General features: G+C 51.9%; 1 protein-coding gene across 2 annotated transcripts in view; it reads left to right on the top strand.

Moving 5' to 3' along the window:
• GPR137B (G protein-coupled receptor 137B) overlaps window positions 1-12,858 on the top strand; it is a 694,226-nt gene that overhangs the window by 36,939 nt on the left and 644,429 nt on the right. The gene's annotated exons all lie outside the window — the stretch shown is intronic.

Raw genomic sequence — 12,858 nt, 5'->3', positions numbered from 1 at the left:
TGGACCCCGGCAGATGGCTGACGTGCAGGCACCAAATAGCAGGGCACGTGGGCAGCGGCAGGCAGCAGCAGATGGCAGGTGGGAGCATGCTCTGGGCTCTTGGGGGCAGGAAAATGGCCTTTTGGGCAGGAACGTGGTCTTCCGTGTGTTTTCGCGTGTCCAGCTTGATACGGAGTGATTTGGCATGTGAAAAAAGTGCACATCAGCTTGTAATTCGAGGAAAGGCCCTTAGCGCGTAAGTGCGTCTGCACGTAGCGCGCACAGGCGTTTCCCTCAACACAGGTGCATAGTGGATCAGCACGTGAAAAAACCACACGTCCGTGTGTGAATGCGTGCAATTCGAGAAAAGGGCCTAAGCGCGTAAGTGACGCGTGCGGGCGTTTCCCTCAGCACGGGTTAAAGGTGAGCGGGGCCAGCAGTCCGTTGTATGTGCCTTTCGTGGAGACCGACGTGTGTGTTGCTACTTCGTGTTGTTTTGCACGCCATCACATAAGGCGTGGGTATTGGTTACGCGTGTTTTTCATCATCGTGCTAGTCTGCCGGTGAGTCGCGCATGCTATTTTTTCCCGCTGCGGGTGCCCCGGTGTATCGCGTACCTGTTTTTGAGGTCATAGTAGCCTGCGTGTCCCATGCGTACGCATTTTTCGTGTTCCTGTCTGCCACCGCGTACTGAGGGAGGTTAATTCCACGCACGTAGGCTGCAGGGGTTGCGTGCACGGATTTACTGCAGTTTTGGGGTGCCTGAGCGATGTGTGACCCATCACTTCATCACCGGGGTCACATACAGCCTTGCAGGTGCAGGGGTGCTGTTAACATCTTGCATCCCACCTCTTTCACCCTAATTGCCCAGGACAATTGTGGTGTACACCTCCCATTGGCACTTCTGCATCTATGCTGGCACTACTCCATCTGTGCCATGGTTGGGAGGCCACCAAAGGTGAGAGGCGCCTCAGCTGGGCGTACTCCTCGTGGTGGGCGTGGTCAGGGACGTGGCCAGGGTGACCAGGGGGTAGGGGTACTCCAGGGTATCCAGGGTGGCCGCAGAGGGGGAAGAGGCAGGGGTGCACCACTTGTGCACGATGTGTGCCATGTGTCGGTGCAGTCATGACACCACCCCCAGTGGTTCCGAGAGATGCAGCTTCTGCATCTGGCACTGGCGCCCATGTGACCCGGCAGTCCGTTTCATTGACTGCCACGGGCCCAAGGGTAGTGGTAGCTGCAGGTGCAGCTGTGGACACCACTACCCAGGCTCAGGGTCTGCCAGCGCAGGCTGCGTTGGCACCTGAAGAGTCCTCGGAAGATTTCCAAGAGGGCAGGAGGCAAACCGTAGGTGCACGCAGGGCTGCCCTGACCGAGACACGTGTCCCTGGGGCAGTAATGTCATCTGCTGCTCCAACCTGCCGGGTGTTGGCAAGTGCAGGGGCAGATGCAGCCAACAACACCCCGGTTGTGAGTCTACCAACCAGGACAGTCGCGGTCAATGATCCTGCCACAGCGGATGTTGCTGCGCAGGGTCCATTAGAGGGCACCCAGCTGCCACTGACGCAAGTCAGGCCTTTGTTCGTCCCTCCACCTGCCACTCCCTTGGCTCAATCCACCGGTGCCACTGACCATACTGATCAGGGCGGCATTTGCCAGCCAGGGTCTGCGCCAAAATCCAAGGGGAGGAAGGTTGCACTTGCAGCACAGACTGGGTCCCCACACACAGCCACGACCTCCTGCATGTCGAGGAAGAAGCTTTTCCGTAACCAGGAACTGGACTTCCTCGTGGACTACGTGTGGGACCACAGCCGTGACATGCTAGTGGGGCCTAATGGTTAGACTACGGCTGCCCACCGTGATTCCCACTGCAAGCAAGTTGCGGAACATGTGAGTGCATTCGGCCATGAGGTGCGCACGACGTAAGAGTGCAAAAAGCGTTGGAATGACCTCAAAAGCAGCGCTAAGGCTAAGCGTGCCTCAAATTACAAGTTGACTCTGGTGACTGGCAGTGGGCCTGCACCTGAGGAGGAAGACCTCACTCCGCACGAGTCACTCGTTGCGGAGTTCATACCACCTGAATCGGTCGAAGGAGTGGGAGAGATGCCAGACTTTGATGCCCAGTCCAGTGAGTGTTGCTGCGTGTTTGTTGAGGACATGTGTTTTACTTGTGTGATGTGTTGTGCATGACTGCCACTACATGTCATGTGTACAATGCTTCACTGATGCATGGCTGCTCTGCAGGATGGTGGACATGTGGAGCAGACGGGGACTGTCCGCATCACCACTATTGCACCCTACTCACATGCTGGTCACCAGGATGCCCCTCCGGTTCATGTTCCAGCTCACTGGCCCTTCTGCATGTAGCCTGGGGGGACCTTCCTCTCAGCCATGGGACTATGTCATAGCATGACTGACGTGCATGTGTCCTCTGCCTGCATGCGGGTACTCCACATAGGCATGCTCCCTTGCCCCTCCACCCCCCCTCTGCACCCCAATTTCACCTTTGCACTGGTCTGCATCAATTTTGCCGTTAAGCACTTGCCTGTTCATACGTCCTGTCTACATGCTAACTTCCACCAGCCAACCTGCCAGACATATGCTGTGTGGTACATCCTTTCTACTTGATGCAGGGTGTCTCATTCCATGCATGCCCCTATGTGTCCTTGACTGGATGATCATTGTAGTACATGTCCAGGGTGACCTACATTACATGGCATTTCATCAGCCTTCCCGTGGCCACTGTGGCTCAGTCCTGCGTCGCACACATCTTTAGGGTGTGACAGTCTGTGTGGGTCACAGGCCTCAGCCTGTTTCATGCCCAATGACTCTGTCCAACTGGTGTAGTGTCTTCTTCACAGGTGGGTGTACACCGGAGGTTTCATCATGTGTCCTGCTTACTGTCCCATCATCATCTGCTGTGTTGTCACTTGACTCACATGATGCAATTGATGCTAGTCAACACTGCCTGTCAATACACAGGTCTATGGTCGTCCTTTTGATACCATGCAAGGCATCCCTGCATTTGCACTTGGGGGGAGGGCTGGTTTGCTTGTAGCCATGCTACCCATTGCATGCACATTGCACGTGATGCCTGAAGTTGACCTTGCACATTTTCTGATACACATCATGAAGTACTTGTACATGTAGATAGTGAGTAACGTACACATTTGCTGCACTGCATCTACCCACTTCTGAGCGATATAACACCCTTCCACATGCCTAATCACAGAAGCAATGTCAAGTTGACCCAGCATGCATGGCAGGTTGTCTTTTGTGTGTGACATGTCTGCTTGATGTGTTTGGTGTCTGTGTGATGTATATGGGCCTCATTACACAGACGGCGGTAAGGGTTAACGGTCACCGTTAATGGTACCGGTGACCGTTAACCCTTACCGCCTTACTACGAGGTCCCTTTGCGGGTTGGAGATTTTAACGCCTGCTTTTTGCAGGCATTAAAAACCAACCCGCAAAGGGACCAGGGAGCTAATTATGGTACCGCAATTTGCGGTGCCGTAATTAGCACCTTCCCCATTCCCATTATGCCCTATGGGGCAAAAATGGGAATGGGGAAGGGCAATGGGGGAAGGGGGAATTACCACCCCACCAACCTTGGAATAGGGCAGTAATTCCCCTTTCCTCCAAGGCGGTGCCGGTATTTTACCGGCATGGACCAAGGTGCTAATAGCACCTTGGTCCACCGCCGTCCGTGTAATGAGGCCCTATGTGTGTGTGTGTTGTGTGCTTCTAACATGTGTAGTGACCTTTTTTCTCTCTACTTTTCAGATGATGACGCAATGGAGCCAGAGGATGGTGTTGTCATGCCAGGCACAGGGTTGTTATCACTACAGCAACCCGGCACAAGTGGGGGTCGTGGGGTGGTAGGCCATGAAAACCCACATATGCTGCAGTCCATCTTTTCTTTGGCTGGTAATGAGTCCAGCCCTGATGACCACTCTGACGTCCATGTCAAGTTGGATGTGCATCAGGTCCATATGTTAGGGGTGAGTGATTCTGATGTGGGCACTCCTCTGTCCTCGACACCTGCACTGAGGGGTCAGACAGTGTTGGAACCTCCGCCTGTGGTGGATCGGGATGCAGGGTCACCCTCCACACCAGTCAATGATGTGCCTGGGCCATCACGTCGACGGGGGCATGTAGTCATGCAGCCGCGGGCGGTGCCAACACAACGAGGACACCTGGCCCTTGGGTCCCGCAGGTGTTAAGCTCAGCAACGCGGTGGCCGCGCGCTACCGCGGTATACTGAGTGGGAGCAAGACATGACTGCTAATGCTGAACGCCAGGGGGCAGCAATGGAGAACATCGCTGTGAGCATGGAGCGTGTGGCCCAATCCGTGCTCTCCCCTGCTAGGCAGGTGTTTCTCCAGCAGCAGGAGCTACGGTCCATGACCCGCTCGCTCAGGCTGGGCATGGCCGCCTCAGACAAGGCACGCCAGGCTAAAATGTTGTCTCTGCGTCAAGCAATTGCTGCTCACACAGAGGCACACATGGATGCCCTGAGGGCTGAGTATGAGTCCCTCAGATCCACTCTGGGTGTCCTCTTGATGTCCCAGAGGGCGCGGTCACAGGAGAGGTTTGAGCAGCTTGAGCGTACCATCTCGGCTGAGCTACGTGCTTGCCGGGAGGAGCATCAGTTGTCCAGCCAGGCCTTGCAGGAAGAACTCTGTGTTACACGTGTTACCTTGCAAGAGGAAGCACGCGTATCACGGAAGGTTCTGCATGCAGACCTACGTGTCATCGCCACACAGAACCAGGCTCACCTGTCCGGAAGACTTGCTGCTGACGAGGGGCAAGCTGCGGCTAAGCGTGGTCAGGCTCCTGTGCCACGTCCTCCTTTCCAGGAAGAGCCAGATTCGGACGATGAGGTATCTCCCACATAGGTCGGGCTGTGCAGGCGTTGAGCCCATGGAGTTTTTTTTTTCCTCAACATCATCGCATGTAGGTGTTGAGCAGCACCCTGTACCTCCCCCCTCCTGGGTGCCCCCCGCCCGGATCGTATGTGGCCATTTTTTCTTTTTCTTTTAGTTTAGTTAGTTAACTTTCAATTTGATAGTTAGTTTAATTAGGTAATGTAGGTTTTTCATAGTTAGTCTAATTAGTTAATATAGTTTAAAATTGCTTGTCTATTGTGCTTTCATGTGATGGTGTGGTGCTTTGTGGCTTTTGAAAGCATCCACTGTCTGTTCCAGCTGGTCCCTTCAAGCTTGTCTCGTGTATGTGTTTGCAGCTTGGGGTCCTGACTAACATATGCCACTCCTGCTTCCCTTATCCATGGGCTCGCAAGGATGGTTCGGTGTTACAGCCTATTACACAAGGGCTTTGGACTGTCATATCTGTGGCATGTCTGCTGCTGTACTACTTGTGTTGACACCCCTAGTGGGGATGATAGGGGTGATATTGACCACAGTTCTTCCTTTGCTAGATGGGTGGTTTCATGATTCATGTGTGCATTAATTGCTATACATTGTGTAGTATGTTTCTTATCTTTGCTGTAAATGTGCTTGATGCAATTCATGCTGTAGACAGTGGCTAACACACTTTGCCTGTGAAAGTCGCACTGATGGAGTGATTTCTGATGTACGTCTCTGACATGGTCCAGTCATGACATGCCTGAGGAGACACGCACAGGGACATTTCATGCATTAATCATGTTTTTTTCTGCCCTTTCTGCAGGGGGATGAGCCTCCAGACCACCTTTTCCAGCAGACATGGGCCATTGGATGTCTGGAAGATGGCCACGTTTGGTGGTGCAGACATGCGCATGTGTGCGCAGGCAGAGCCACAGGGATTGCGCTCATACATCCTACAGAAGCTGACGTGTTTCAAGGAACTCCAGGCAAGGTGAGCAGCACAAGGGGGCAACACCGCAGCCAACCATCCACCGGGCCAGTTGCACATGCATGCTAAGTAATACCACTGACGGTGAGCTTGGACAGATATTGGTGTTGAAGCGCACAGTACAGCTAAGATGCGTTGGTGGACTAATGGCTAGTTGATGGGAAAGTTGTCAGGGGCACATGCAGGGGCAGTGGCACATATCCTCCGGTCCACCATGGTCCATTGAGGCAGTTGTATTAGCCATGTAGCGTTCCAAGACAGGGAAAGAAGCAGCTCACAGGGACAGACAGCGAGGGACAGACTCGTGTGCAGTGCATTTAATTTTCAGGTTGAAATTGCCACATGCACTACCTACATTATTTAGGTTATGCTGGAACACGACTTGTACTGAAGTCGTACCTTGCTAAATGCATCTGCTGCTTAACCAGGGAACATTGGATGTTGTGTGAATCTTGACACATTGGTCTTCCATTTGCCACGCACCCACCGGCGCCTGACTTACTGCATTGACTGTGTATGAACCATCACGGGGGGAATCTTAATTATGGGTATGAAGCACCACACCAGATAGTTTGTACAGTATTTTGTTACTTTGGGGCATGCATGGAGGTGTGTGTGTGTTATGGGCACGCACAGATTAGTGACTCTGGCTCTCTTTGCAGCATTGAACTGCTCATGTTACCGGACCTGAGAGTGCGCAGGCAGGAGGCCAGCACTCACCCCAGAGATAAGTTTCTCTTTGACTTCAATTTGAGTAATTTGGTACTGGCCCTCATTACGACCCTGGCGGAGAACCATGGTGCAATTTGCACCATGGTCCATGGCGCAAAGCTGCCAACTCCGCCATGGGGGTTGGCGGACTTACCGCCCCATTCCGACCTTGGCGGGGCGGTAAGTCCCCAATCCCCATTTACCCTTCCCCATTCCCATTTTCGCCCCATAGGGTATAATGGGAGTGGGGAAGGCGTTAATTACGCCACCGTAAATTACGGTGGCGTAATTAACAACAAGTCCCGTAGCGCCATGGATTTTTCCGCCCGGAAAAAGCAGGCGAAAAAAGCACCATGGCGCTACGGGAACTCGTAGTAAGGCGGAAAGGTACGCCATGCATTACGCCGGCGTAAACCCCTTTCCGCAAGGGTCGTAATGAGGGCCACTGTGTGCATGATTTACACGTTTTGTCTGATTGTGTATGTGTTAATGTGATTCTTATGTTTTTGTACATTCCCTACTTTCCCTTGTCAATCCTACTCCCCTCTCATGCCCCTCATTCCGGTTATCCAGTATACCAATGCCTGTCCCGACTGCATATCCCTGACCCTCCTTCCCCACCAGGGTCTCAGAGGCCTGTGTGAGTTTGACCTTGCAGGCACCCAGACCACGGTGGGGGTGGTTGGTTCGTGCCACTCCTGCACCTGTACACAGGAGCTGTGACAGTACACATCAGTTCCTGGTGCATCATTCTACATTATGTACCACACATGGTACACATCCTGTTGTTGCATTGTTTTACTGTGCTACCTTGGTTGTTCCATCATTGTGCTAGTACTTGGCCTTTGTGACGTACTGCTACTTCAAGTCATTTACTGGAGGCTCTTCTGGCTTGTTTTGCTGCCTGCATGCTTTTTGCTTGGCTTCTGTGTTTGCCTGCCTTGAGTTCTCTTTGATTTTGTGTTTTTGCAAGTCAAGGTGGCCTCTGAGGGTGCTGTACACTTTTTACACGCAAGGTGGAAGATGGAGACAAAGGGGAAGGGTGATCCTGTGGCCAGGTGAACTTCAAGGATGAAGGCTACATACCCCATGCGCAGTAGTTCAGTGGGTCATGGTGATATGTGAGGGAGGGGGGGGGGTATTTTGTTGTTGGACAATTGCCTTGCCCCACAGTGTGATGGGCACCCTGACATTGTAATTGTGGTATCCTATGTACATGATGTATTCTGCTGATCAATGGCTGTTCATATGTTGTGTTTACCTTTCAGGTGTGAGGGTATAGTTGTGGTTTGACATGCTGGGGTGTACACATGGGCAATGCGATGAGGACACTGATGGTCACTTGATTGCACATGCATGTATTGGGTGCATGTCCCTACTCACACACACACTCGCACTATGATCCACAACATGTACAACCACCCTTCCATGTCCACATGTGCACTCAGTTTGCCTTCTGGGGCCCACTGTGTCCCTGCAGCACATGATCTATGACTATTTGTGGATCCTATACATGCGTGATTTTTGTTTTATTTAGTTTGTCGTTTTCATGTGATGCTCAGCGTGTGTGTCACACACAATGGCTGGTCACTATGCTGTGTGCTGAGCAGTGTGTTGCAGGAGATGGACACAGCACACGTATTATGCAGTGTTGATTTTGCCATGCACAATGTGCATGTGTACAGGCATTCATTGTTATGTTCAAGCTACAACTGTTGTTATGCATTTGGGTATGACTTGCTTTGTGTGGGAGGTTGTTGGTCAGTAATTTCATCTGATTCCATGTCAGGCATCATTGTCTGACGCCACTTTGCATTTTTCACATGTCAATGTGTACATTATTGTTACTGTGTTGGTGTTTTGCTATTGCTTGCCATGTCATGTTGTGGTTTTGGTGGCTTTGTGTGACATACCAGTGATTGGCATGGCCTGTTTTGCAGGTCTGTGTGATACACACCTTGCATGTGTACCTTTTGGTCACAGAGGATTGGTCAGGTTTGAGTAGCTAGGGATGCACACAACGTGGCACTTCCATGGTAACATTCTCAGGGTGGTAAGGTTGTGACAGTTGACTGTCTCTTTGTCATCATCGATTGTCACCTGGTATGTGCCAGGCCTGTGTGCACTCCGCAGGGGTGGGAGTTTAGGTGAAAAATGTGGCCACAAGCTGGGATCGGGCTGCCTCACCATGTGCCCTATCCCGTCCCATGGGCAGCGCCAGTGCCTGTGGTTGGGGATGTGGGGGCACCACCATGTCCACCGGTACGCCCTGCCGTGTTGCAACATGCTGCCACAATGATCCTGCACACTACTGGGAGTGCATAGAGTAGCTGCCCGCCAGAGCAGTCAAGGGAGCAGAAGCGTGACTAGAGCATTCCGAATGTGCACTCCACTATGGCCGTGGTTGCAATATGGGCAGCGTTGTATCTTACCTGGGGTGGTGTGGTGGGGTTCCGGATTGGCATCATCATGTGGTTGCTCAGAGGGTAGGCACTGTCCCCTGGAGATGTGATTATGGTTTTGATTATTGGGGTTTGTGTATTTGTCTGTGTGTGACATGCATGCATGTGCACGGGCATTTGTACTCACCTAGGAGCCATGTGTCGCCATGCTGCCCAGCTTCCAGGGGCCGGCTCAGGGCGGACATTCTGCATATGAAACTGTCATGGGTGGAGCCAGGGTAGTTTGCATAGACAGAGGTGATGATTCCCTTGGCATCGCATACCACCTGCACGTTGGAGGAATGCCAGTGCTTGCGGTTTCGGGTAGATGTGCTCAGTGGCCCTAGGTGGACGTAGGGCCACATGGGTGCAATCTATGGCACCAAGCACTTTGGGGAAGTGTGCCACCCTGTAAAAGTCCTGGACAACGGCCTGCCTTTCTGCAGGTGTTCTGGGCATGTATATGTGCCTGCGGACTGAGGGGCGCGCAGTCATGATTGCCAACACCTGGTGTAGGCAGGGTGACTGTGTGGCCTGTGAGACCCCCCCCCACTATGGCAGTAGTCCGCTGAAATGACACAGTGGCCAAAAAATGCAGGACATTGAGCCCCTTCTCCAAGGGGCTGAATGCCTGGGAGCAGAGGGTGAGGGATGTAAGGTCATCTTCCCACTCCCTGACCAGGTCTAGGATGATACGAGGTGGAAACCTATGCCTGCCGTAGACCTGGTCGTCAGGCATCCCAAAAAGGCTAGTCCGGGTGGAAAAAATGCAGGCCTTGGCTATTCTCCTCCTCCTGCGGTGTCCCACGATCAGTGCTGTGACAAATGGGGCATTTATCGTAGCCGTATGTACGTGTTGGTTGTTTGTGCGCGCTTTTATACTGTGCACAGGGACGCTTATGCCTGCCTTCCTGTGGCAGACGTGTTGACGCCTGTGCGCGTCTTTTAGCGTGCGCTTGGTTCCTTGTATTCAAATCCATGAATACGAGTTGTTCGCGTGCGTGCGGGCGTTCCGTGTATTTGCCTGCAGTACTTCCCCAGTTACGCCTTCGTTTTCACGCGTTGTTCCCCATACCGTGCGTTACGCCCCGTGTCCCGCCCTCTTTTTGGTGTGTGCGTGGACGTTGGGCGCTGTCCCTGTGCGTGTCGCGCACATCGTTCGGGTTGTTGCAATGATGTGTGCGCCGGTGTGCGCCACGCAGGGATTTGGCACACAACCAGTGGAAAACACGCGCAGCGCCTTCCTTGAATCGCACGCGTGCGCGTGCGCTTGCTTTCTCACGCTTGCGCCACCTTGCGCCAGCTTGCGCCACTTTTTTCAGCGCACATTTGTTCCATGAATTGTTCAACTGTTTTCAATAATGTGTTCCAAATTGAATATGTTTTGGACATTGGGTCCATGTTTATGTCATTAATTGGCGCAAATTCCTGGAGTTATACTCTCTCTCTTCACTTAAAATTGACGGGTTAGGCTTTATACTGTCCCTCCAGAGAACTGCGACAATAGCTTGTATTTCGATGCACAATAATTATACACAAGTTCTTCCCTCATAACGGGAACATTACAGTCATTGGGCCTCATTCCGAGGGTGGTGCTAGTCATGGCGCTACTAGCGCCATGACTAGCACCAATACTGGTACCGCCACCGACGTGGTGGTATGGGGACTTACCGGTCCATTCTGCCCTTTGCGGGACCGGTAAGTCCCCATTTGAAATGCCATTCCCCATTCCCATTTGAGCCCCCATAGGGCTCAATGGGAAGGGGGAAGGCGGCAATAACGGTACCGCAAATTGTGGTACCGTTATTGACCCCGGTATCCCTTTGCGGGTCCCGTCCTTAAGACCTGCTAAAACCAGGCATTAAGGAAGGACCCGCAAAGGGACCTCGGAATAGGGCGCAAAGGGATTACCGGCACCAGTGTCATTACCGATGCCCGGTATCCCTTTGCGCCCGGGACGTAATGACCCCCACTAAATCCAATTGAAGCCTTAAGTGTCGCTGAGTAGACCAGCTGTTCTTAAAAGCCACACCTTCTACATTATGAGTAAGCACTGTGATGAGGGAGAGTGATGTGGAGTCATCCTCATTACTCCTAGTCCTCTTCCTCGTTACAGTGCTGATACCACCTCCCCCGGTGGTAAGATCATACCGGCCCCTTTGTTATAGACAGTAGAATTGTGGGACTAGTCCAGTGTGTTATACCCTGGCTGTGAGGTGGAGGGGCTATAAAAAAGCATAAGAAAATGGTTGACATTTTAAGGAAACGGTTATATCGGAAAGCAAATCGTCTTAATAAGTACTGTGACGAGGAAGAGAAGGGCTGAAGATTACAGTTAAGTAATCAGAGAGTCATAGATGCCTAAAACAGTGAGCATCAGTGCGAAAGAGCAAGTGGAATGACTGCTTGGGTATTAGATAGTAACACTTGTGTACGAGCGCGATAGAAATAAAATATATCATATTGTTATGATGCGCTTGTCTGAGTCTGCTGTAGGTGGTCATGTGTTCAGTGATGTCATACAAGTGTCAAGTGGAATATTGATGTATGATTGTGAGAATGCTGTGTTGAGTGTTCTGTATTGGTTCAGTTGGTCCCTCCCTCCCTGGGTGATGGGTGCCGGTGACCTATTGTCCTATACCTGATGTCTTTATGTCCTGTAACATGTAACTTAAGAACTGGAAGTAAACTTATAAAGAAGCAATCTAAGCAAGTGTGGACCTGCCCCATTACATTGGCGACGAGGATCTCTGGAAAGAGGAACCCTCATGTAAATGAAGGGAAGGAAATGAGATGAGCGTAGCCCCACAGCAGAAAGCCCCGCCACAGACTGACTCCGCTCAGCAGCCCATAGCTTATTGGGAGTGCTGCGCTCAGAGGGGCGAAAAAGGAGATCACGAGGTGTGTAAGGATCTGGAAGAAGCCCATCATAGAAGGGGCCCCGGAACATTATGATGGATTTGTGGCCCGTTGGAGTGCTTGGTCCGGCCACGCTATGAGCCGGGCAGCGCCGCCACTGATGAACCGAGTGTCGTTTCGCTCCTGCAGGGAAGAGGTTTCTGGGACCTGTAGTGCCGTTATGGAGATGCCATGAAGGTGCTGAAAAGAAAAAAAAAAGATGTCCGTGTTTTGAGAGATTTTCGGGGGCCACTGGGGGCCATGGGTGGCGCGCACGGCCATGCGAGCCCCCCCCTGCGTTCCCGCTGTGCCGTTAGGCTGGAACGCATTGGATCAGCCCCTGCGCCATGTTCGGAGCTCCGGGGATGTCTCCTGCATTGTTGGTGTGAAATTAGAAGAGAGGCCCTCGCAGCGTGCTTTGCCGTCACGACGCGCATCAAGGAAGTGGAAGGAGTTCCATTGGAACGAAGTACTTTCGTTTCATTTCATCCGGACTGGAAGAGTTCACAGCAGCAGGAGTTCTTTCTATATTGGAGCAAATGAATACATAAACGCTCGCTTCAAGGAGATGAGGCAGCAATGGACTGCTTGAGGACATGGAAAATAACGTTTGTTTCATGGATGGAAACTGCGGTGGACTGACATGAGAAGTATTTATTTATGAGGTACTGTTATATTTTTTTTACATCACTGCTGCATCCATGCGATACATGGCACTTTGTTTTATGTAAGGACCGCCGCTCCTGGCATTTCAAGAACAGATGGAGTTTGTTATTGGAGCAGGGCGTCCTGTGTTAGTTGCCAGAAGAAATGTAGAGCACGGTGCTATTGAAGGATTTATGGTTTATGCTCGGTTTTAACAGTGCCTGGGGGCCGATGGCACATTGACTTTGAAGAGTACAGAGTTTTAAGTGAAATGAAGCATTTCAGATTAAATGTTAACATGTTTATTTTCAGGAGTAAATGCTGC

Source organism: Ambystoma mexicanum, chromosome 4q (genome assembly GCF_040938575.1).
Source record: "Ambystoma mexicanum isolate Mex_15411 chromosome 4q, UKY_AmexF1_1, whole genome shotgun sequence".
NCBI classification, from domain to species: domain Eukaryota; kingdom Metazoa; phylum Chordata; class Amphibia; order Caudata; family Ambystomatidae; genus Ambystoma; species Ambystoma mexicanum.
The sequence above is the reverse complement of the archived record's forward strand: the minus strand, read 5'-3'. Positions and strand labels throughout refer to the sequence as shown.